The sequence below is a fragment of the Saccostrea echinata genome, unplaced genomic scaffold, assembly GCF_033153115.1.
Source record: "Saccostrea echinata isolate AGI-Se365-2 ecotype Australia unplaced genomic scaffold, CSIRO_AGI_Sech_v1 ptg000022l, whole genome shotgun sequence".
Classification (NCBI taxonomy): Eukaryota; Metazoa; Mollusca; class Bivalvia; order Ostreida; family Ostreidae; genus Saccostrea; species Saccostrea echinata.
The window spans coordinates 14,110,001-14,117,380 of NW_026889771.1; positions in this window are offsets into that span (position 1 = coordinate 14,110,001).

A 7,380-nucleotide genomic window follows, 5' to 3' on the forward strand; every position below is an offset into this window, starting at 1 on the left:
ATGGACATTGAATAACTTGAATAAATTAGTTCATATTTATGATTGGGGGGGGCTTAGCCATATTTTCGAAAGTAAGTAAAGTAATTACATATACTAAACTTCATTTAAACCAGTAGTTTTGTTTTAATCTTGGTTGTCAGAAACAAATCCAAAATGAAAGTTTGTTATTGGATGTTGAAATCTGATACTGGTACTTGTTGTATTGTAGAGGCCTTCAGTGATAAAGAGGCCACGTTTTTTCTTCCTAATGATTTTAAGAAATGGAAAGTTAAAACTTCATGGGGGTTCCCAACAACACAGCAAAAGCTTAATGCTCACTTATATTTCATTTATCACCAATTAACTGGGTAACTAGGAATTTCCTTTGCCAATGCCTTGCAGTAGTAAAACCAGAACAAGTATGCTTTGGGCCTGTCTGTGTATTCTATAAGTATAAAAGGGAATTTCCACACATATTATTACAGTAGTGAGGAGAAGGGATAATTGATCCATAGGCAAGGAGCCAGATCAGATCGTGTAGAGTTGATATTTTGTGTTTGTAATGCAGGAGTCCAAAAAAATCTATGGAAGGAATTAGTGTTTTTCATTAATGCATTCTCTGTGATAGTGTTCCTGATACCAAAAGAAGAAAAAATGAGGAACATTAATGTGTGCCTCACAACAGAAAAATTATGGGGGCAACAAGATTATATAATCCATTTTTCCCCCTGATGTTCAGATGTGCAATATGCCTGTGCTGTACATACTATTACACTTGATCATTTGTAATGTGTATTCCGTCAGCTTCATTCATGAATTCTCAGGGAAAAAAGTCGATAGCAAGGACAAGAATATACCGATCTAGTCATGGAAGAGTGGCTGGCAATGAGAGGTAATTGAGCATGAAAACATATTGTCATCAGATTGTCACAGGAGGATATCTCAGCATAGTGTGCGACACTTAATGCCGCCCATATGAAATTAATAATTTATTATGCAGTTTAAAGGAGGATAAAATCGATTGGTTGTGGGTTGGGTGGGGGGAGTAATTATATGATTAGTTTGATAATGAAAATAGAGATTCATTCTGTAGTTTTTAGTAAAGTGTTGTTACTGTTGTCTTTGTAAGATGCAAGAGTGGGTGTTTGATAAATCTAGGCAATCTTGTTATATGCTTGACTACAAACAGGACAATGTGTCAACTGGATTGATTGGTAATGTTTGAAGTCCTGTTTTTCATGTGGAAAGATTTTGTTTCACTTATTTTGGCTCAGAAATTTATGTATATCCCCACAGGCAAGAAATTGTTGTCAGTAGTCAAATTTCTGAACACAGCGACACTGAAAATTTCATATCTTACCTTCTCAAGAAATTAACAGACAAATGGAGAAACTTTGTAGCCTTCTATAATGTAATGTCTTGTCAGTAGTGAGTGTTCTAGGTGTTATAGTATTATGCATGTATAGGTGGGCCCAATTTCTGTCCAAGTACAAATCTATTCTCAGGCCATAAGATATAGCTAGGTCATTGCCTTGTATATAATGGAATTTTTATATAGACCAGGTAAAATATTTGGAGTCCCTTTTATATTACCTGTGTATCCTTTGTAGGACTAGTCGAGCTTTTATCTCCCACATTCCAGCTGTAGGTTAGAAAAATATTTTTGCTCAGTGGTTTGTTTCATAACCAGTAGAAGGAGACCTAGCTAGTCCAGCTAGTATTTCTTGTTTTCCTTCACTTATTTTGTACGTGGCTAAAGTTGACAGGTTTGCAGAGAAGGTAAGTGGGCAGGTTTTTATTATTATTTTATACAATGTTAAATTGACAGAAGGCAAATATTTGCTATTCACCTGTAGTGCGTTTTTGATTGAGGATTTAACTTGCTTTGGTGAATCTGTGGAATGCCAGAGACTGACACAGTTTTACTGAGTTAGCTGGAATACAATGTCAGGAATGTATTAATTGTATAACAAACAATCGCCAAAAAGGTAGGTAGGCTGTGTATTATCTGGGGAAGAAAATCCTATTTTACACGCACACCATTTTTTGTGGTTGATATGTATTTTCCTGGTTTGCAACTTGAGGGGAAATTTTTGATCACCAAAGGTATTTCTTGACGTTCTTAGTTTTTCTAAGGAATATACACAGAATTACATTGTAAAGTATGCTTTTATAGATTATTGATTTCAATGATCTGCCTGCCTTGGAGTTGATTTTGTTACAAAACTATCCCTGTAATGTGATTTTTTTAAAAAAGTTTTTATCTCTTAGATATAAATATAATTAAGATTTTTTTTTCTTTAAAAATCTATCTATATAGAGATAAGTTATGGATTAAAGGTCCTGGATTAATGCAGTTCCTTCTGAGGGCTTCAGTTCATAAAAGCCAGTATGAAGATGTCCTGCAGAGGAAAAAAGCCTCCAAAGATTTATTGCTGATGTTGCATTGTTTAGATGGAGAGGTTAGGTCTGGCAAACAAGAAATATTGATGTATTTTATGGTTCTGGATATTTGAAGTAACACTGCACTCATAAACCACATATTTAAAAGCTAGACATTGTTACAACAGAGTAATGGGAAGGAAAGTTATGCAAATATGAGAATTCACTGAAGAAAACCAGAGAGCTCTTGTGTGTATGCAACTGTAACTAGGGCAGAAATGTTGTAAGTGCTGTGTGTTTCCACAAATTTTGGGGGGTTTGATTACAGAATGTATAAGCATTAGGAATGACAGATTCCTTCTGTCTTTTTATTTCATTTACTAATTGAGATCCACCTCAGAAAACACCTCCATCTGGGCATATTGCCAAATGTCTGGGGATCTAGTTCTCCAATCAGATACACTGTAGCTTTCACTGTAGTGTTCTCTCGTGAATTTGTATATAGGTGATACCAAATTTTCACCTTGTACTTAGAAAAATGTACATCCTTCTCAGTCATGCATAATTTAAAGTCTTTGATAAGACTGTAGCTTCACTATTTTCAACCAAGGTCATAAGAGGAGGAGAATGGGGGGGGGGGGGGGGTTATGGGAATATGTAGGATTTCTTTTTTTGAATTATCTTTTTTCTTTAAGAAATATCTCATCTAGTGGCCTTCCTCAAGAGATGAAAAGGTATGAAATATTAATACGGTACATGTAATGGGGTATCCTGATACGTTTCAGAGATTTACAGTAAAACATGGTTATAAAAAACTTGCCTATATGGAAATCTCAGTCATAAGGAACTTTTTTTTTTACTAATACTGAAGAAGACTTTTCTTTGTTTCTTGTATGGATATAAAGGCTCAGTTATAAGGAAGCAAAATTTGAGGTCCCAGTGACTTCCTCATAACCAAGTTATACTGTATTTTGACAGTGACAGTGACAGTTAGTACCTTCTACACTGATCATTCACTAATCATTAAAATAATTAAACTATAGGGGGAATACCATTTTGAAATAATTAAATTATGCAATTTTGATTACCATTGCAAGATTGTTCATTAAAATCTGGACTGTATATTAAAATCGGAAACTTACCAGATTCATGTATCTTTGGAGTAGCATTTTGGAAGAATTTCACAGATTATTCAAAGTAAACTATGACAATACTAGTAGGAACTGAAATAAAACAAAATGTTTATCTTGATGTATTGAGATTAATGTTTTTCCTACATTTCCTTCAGATAAACCCAAAACTATAGGAGTAGAGGCATTTTGACATAATTTCTAATTTTACTCAATTTCTAATTACCATGACTATTTGTTAAATGAAATTGAATACTGATATAAAGAATTATATTTGTAACCAAGCAACACTATTCCTCACAATACAAAATTGCATGAATCTAGGATAATTGTTCTAGAAGTACTCAAAAATATTAGAAGGGGTACCATTGCATAAGTTCTTGTGTAGATCTATGACTACTTATATATAGATAGAAAATTTATAGATAACTTAAACAGACATTTGAAGTGAAAATTTGTAGACTTTTAAAATCACTTTTATGCAGAGGATTTTAAAATTAATGAAAGCTTCACAGGTGAACCACATTAGCAGTTGTTGCTGTAGCATGATGGTTGCTCACAAATTATTTCTTTGGTTTGCTGTGTGCTGTCAGCACATCTTTTGCACAAGACAGACTATGTGTATATTGACAAATTATTTGTAAGTTGAACTGAGAAGACCTTAAAAAAATCACCACAAGCAAAAAGTCATGAGAACATCATCTCCTAAAGGTCACTTGAGAACTCCATGGATGTTTCTTTTTGTCTGTGTTTACATTTTCAATCAGAAAACAATGTGGGATATTTATGAAAATGATATACACTGTAGTGACAGATGCCAAAGCCCAGAGTACTATTCGGATTACCTTTGCAGACAACTACTCTTTCAATACAGACAAGATTCCAGACAGATTTATTATGCTGAACCTCAGTGAAATGAACTTTTTACAGAGAGGCAAACCCATTTTGACAGACAGCAAGATATATTTCACAGGCTTGTGACCACCCAAAATTCTACTGAAAAGTGAAAATCTACATAAACATTTCCAAAATTTCTTGAATGTATTTTGGAAATGTGCTGGTTTGTTCAGAGATTTAAGAAAATCTTTGAACATTCAGAACATTTTCAGTTTTGTTTGTTAACAGCTCTGTAATTCATCAATAGAACTAGTGGAGAGATAAATAAAGAATTTAAATTTTTATCATAACTTTTTGTTAGTGTACACTGTATTGTTTAATACAATGTGTTTATATCGAAAGTATTTATCAGTTACAAATAATCTATAATACAAATAATGCTTATAAAATTAATTTTTCTCACAATTGGTTTTTTTTTTTTTTTTTTTTTGGTGACCCTGTAATTGATGATTATTTAAATGTTATAAAACTTTTTTAAAAAAATTCTAACTACTATTTCAGAAAAACGATTTTGTTTAAAATTCTAACAAGTTCCAAGTTTTTATTTTGATTTTGCGTGCAAGGATGCAAAGATTAAATTTTTCTGATCACATTTCGTCTGCACAGTTTAATAACATTATCGAGTAATAGTTTCAATGTTCTTTGATAAAAAGAACAACCAGTGAACAACAGCTCCAATCCCATGTATCCAAAATTTGAAGAAATTGTGATTTTGTCAGTCGTAATTCTCTTTTTGTCATCTGATTTGCTTATGCAACCTTTTTTTTTTTTGAAGTTTGCCCATCTATCCTTGTCCATCATTTGTAAACTTTTGAATATTTATGCACTGTATTCTAAGATTTTAACCAATTTCAGGGTCTTTGGACAAATAAGTTCAAAGTGTTGAGGTCTTTGTGCACCTCCCCCATTCCTTGTCACCGTGGTAAATGTAACCAACAAACTTCCACATTGGGAAAAAGCTTTAAAAAGTTAATGTTTAATAGTAAGGGAAGTTGTTAATTCCCTCTAGTCCCTTCTATGGCAGCCCTTTTAATTGGTTTATTAAGTCAAAATTTATAAATATTTTATTTGACAATGCATTTAAATTACATCAGAGTGAGAATGAACACAGAAGTGATAGGTATTGATGACCAATGATGAGTCGGATGATCCTTGTAACAGCCTTATTTACTAATACATGAAGCAACATGGCAGTGTAATGCAGACATGACTGTTATGTTGCTCTTTATACTGTTTATGAGAGTTGCAACCAAAGTGGCATATTGCTGTAGTAGCACCGTTTGCTTCCCATCCCATATGTCAACTGATGGAGTTAATGAGGAAATGGATTCCGGGTTTTTCTATTGCAGTAGCAATATTCTGCTGCTATAAAGATCAATGAAAAGCGAGTAAAGTTAAAAATACTATATTACAAACCGTTAAATCAATACATTATTTAGATCTCCAACCTTCACATATTGTCTGTTCAGTGGGTGTTTTTATTAAATAATCCATCTTCAGTACTGTTGAGTAGGCAGTTTTTCTCTTGTTTCTGTTTGTCTGAATCCATACAAAGTTTTTTTATGACAGACATAGGGATGAATTGGTTTTCTTTGTCGTGCATTTTACGCCTTTCCTTTACAAAAAGAAGACCAGAAGTTTCCATCATATACGTAATAATGTGTTTTAAGTTTTACACGAACTGTTTTGTCTTTGTCCATTAAAGGATATTTCTATTTATTTCAGGGGCTTTGGATACATGAAAATAAAGAACTGAAAGCTTTCAAGGTATGTCCACAGAAACAGATGAATTGCTGTTTGATTCAAAGACTTTTCTAGGGCATATCTGATAATAAAGATTATAAAAATCCAATAGAATTTCAACATGTCTGTAATTCTGATATTCCATACAAACAAGTTCAGACTTTAAAAAATCAAGATTTGATATATATTTTTAAAGACTATATATATATATCTCCAAGAATCCTTTTTGTGTGTAAGTTTAAATTCCATGATAAGGTAAAAGCTGCTAAGACATATATATCTAATCTAACTATTCATTTATGTGATTATGAAATGGCTATAAAGGAAATATCTGAATTGTGAAAGCAGAGTCAAAGACAACATAAGACATAACTAGTTAACTCTCTGTAGTGGAAAAGGTGAAATCAACTGAAAGTCAGTTAAGACAAAGAATTACAGTCAAACCTGTATTAAGCAACATACAAGAGGGAAATCTAAAATGGTCTCATTTGACTGTGTCTTAAAACAGGGAGTCATATTCTAGTGATTTTCCAAGTACATGCATGAATACTCAATGATTATACATGTACTTGTTCCCCCGTTCCCTCTCCTTCATCATAGTTTATATTCATTATTACTGTTTGTGATGAAGATACATTCAACAAATATTTGCTTGTACAAATTGTTTTGTTACTAAACAGGTTTGTTTTTTCTTTGTTATCACCCTTTTAAACAGTGTTAAAGATAAAAATTTCATATACCGGGGCCATGGCAGGATTATGCCAAAATGGGGAAAAACAAAACATTATGTTGATTTTAAAGAAAAATCAAGACTTTTTGATTATTCACAAATATACACAAATTTTGGACACTTCTTGTCAAAACCGTTTAATGTATCTGAAATTGTTAAGTTTCTTTTTTTGATATCCAACCACACACTGTGAGATTTTCCAATAGTGAGTATGTTTTCGCAAACAAATTTCTGAAAATTTGCGGGAAGGGATAAAAACTAAGAATTTTATTAATTTATTAATAAATATTTTTGATTTTTAAAAAAAATATAATTTAGCAATTGAAAAAATGCTGAAAGTCACTAAATTCAGGGTCTTAAACTGCATTGGGACTGAAATGATGGTTGCATGTTGTGTTACATAAGGAGTTGCTGAATGCAGGTAAAATATAATGAAAAATTCTCAGCAGGAAATTTAATGTTCACGTATGACAGGAAGTTGCTAGATACAGGTGGTCGCTATGACAGCTTTGACTGTAC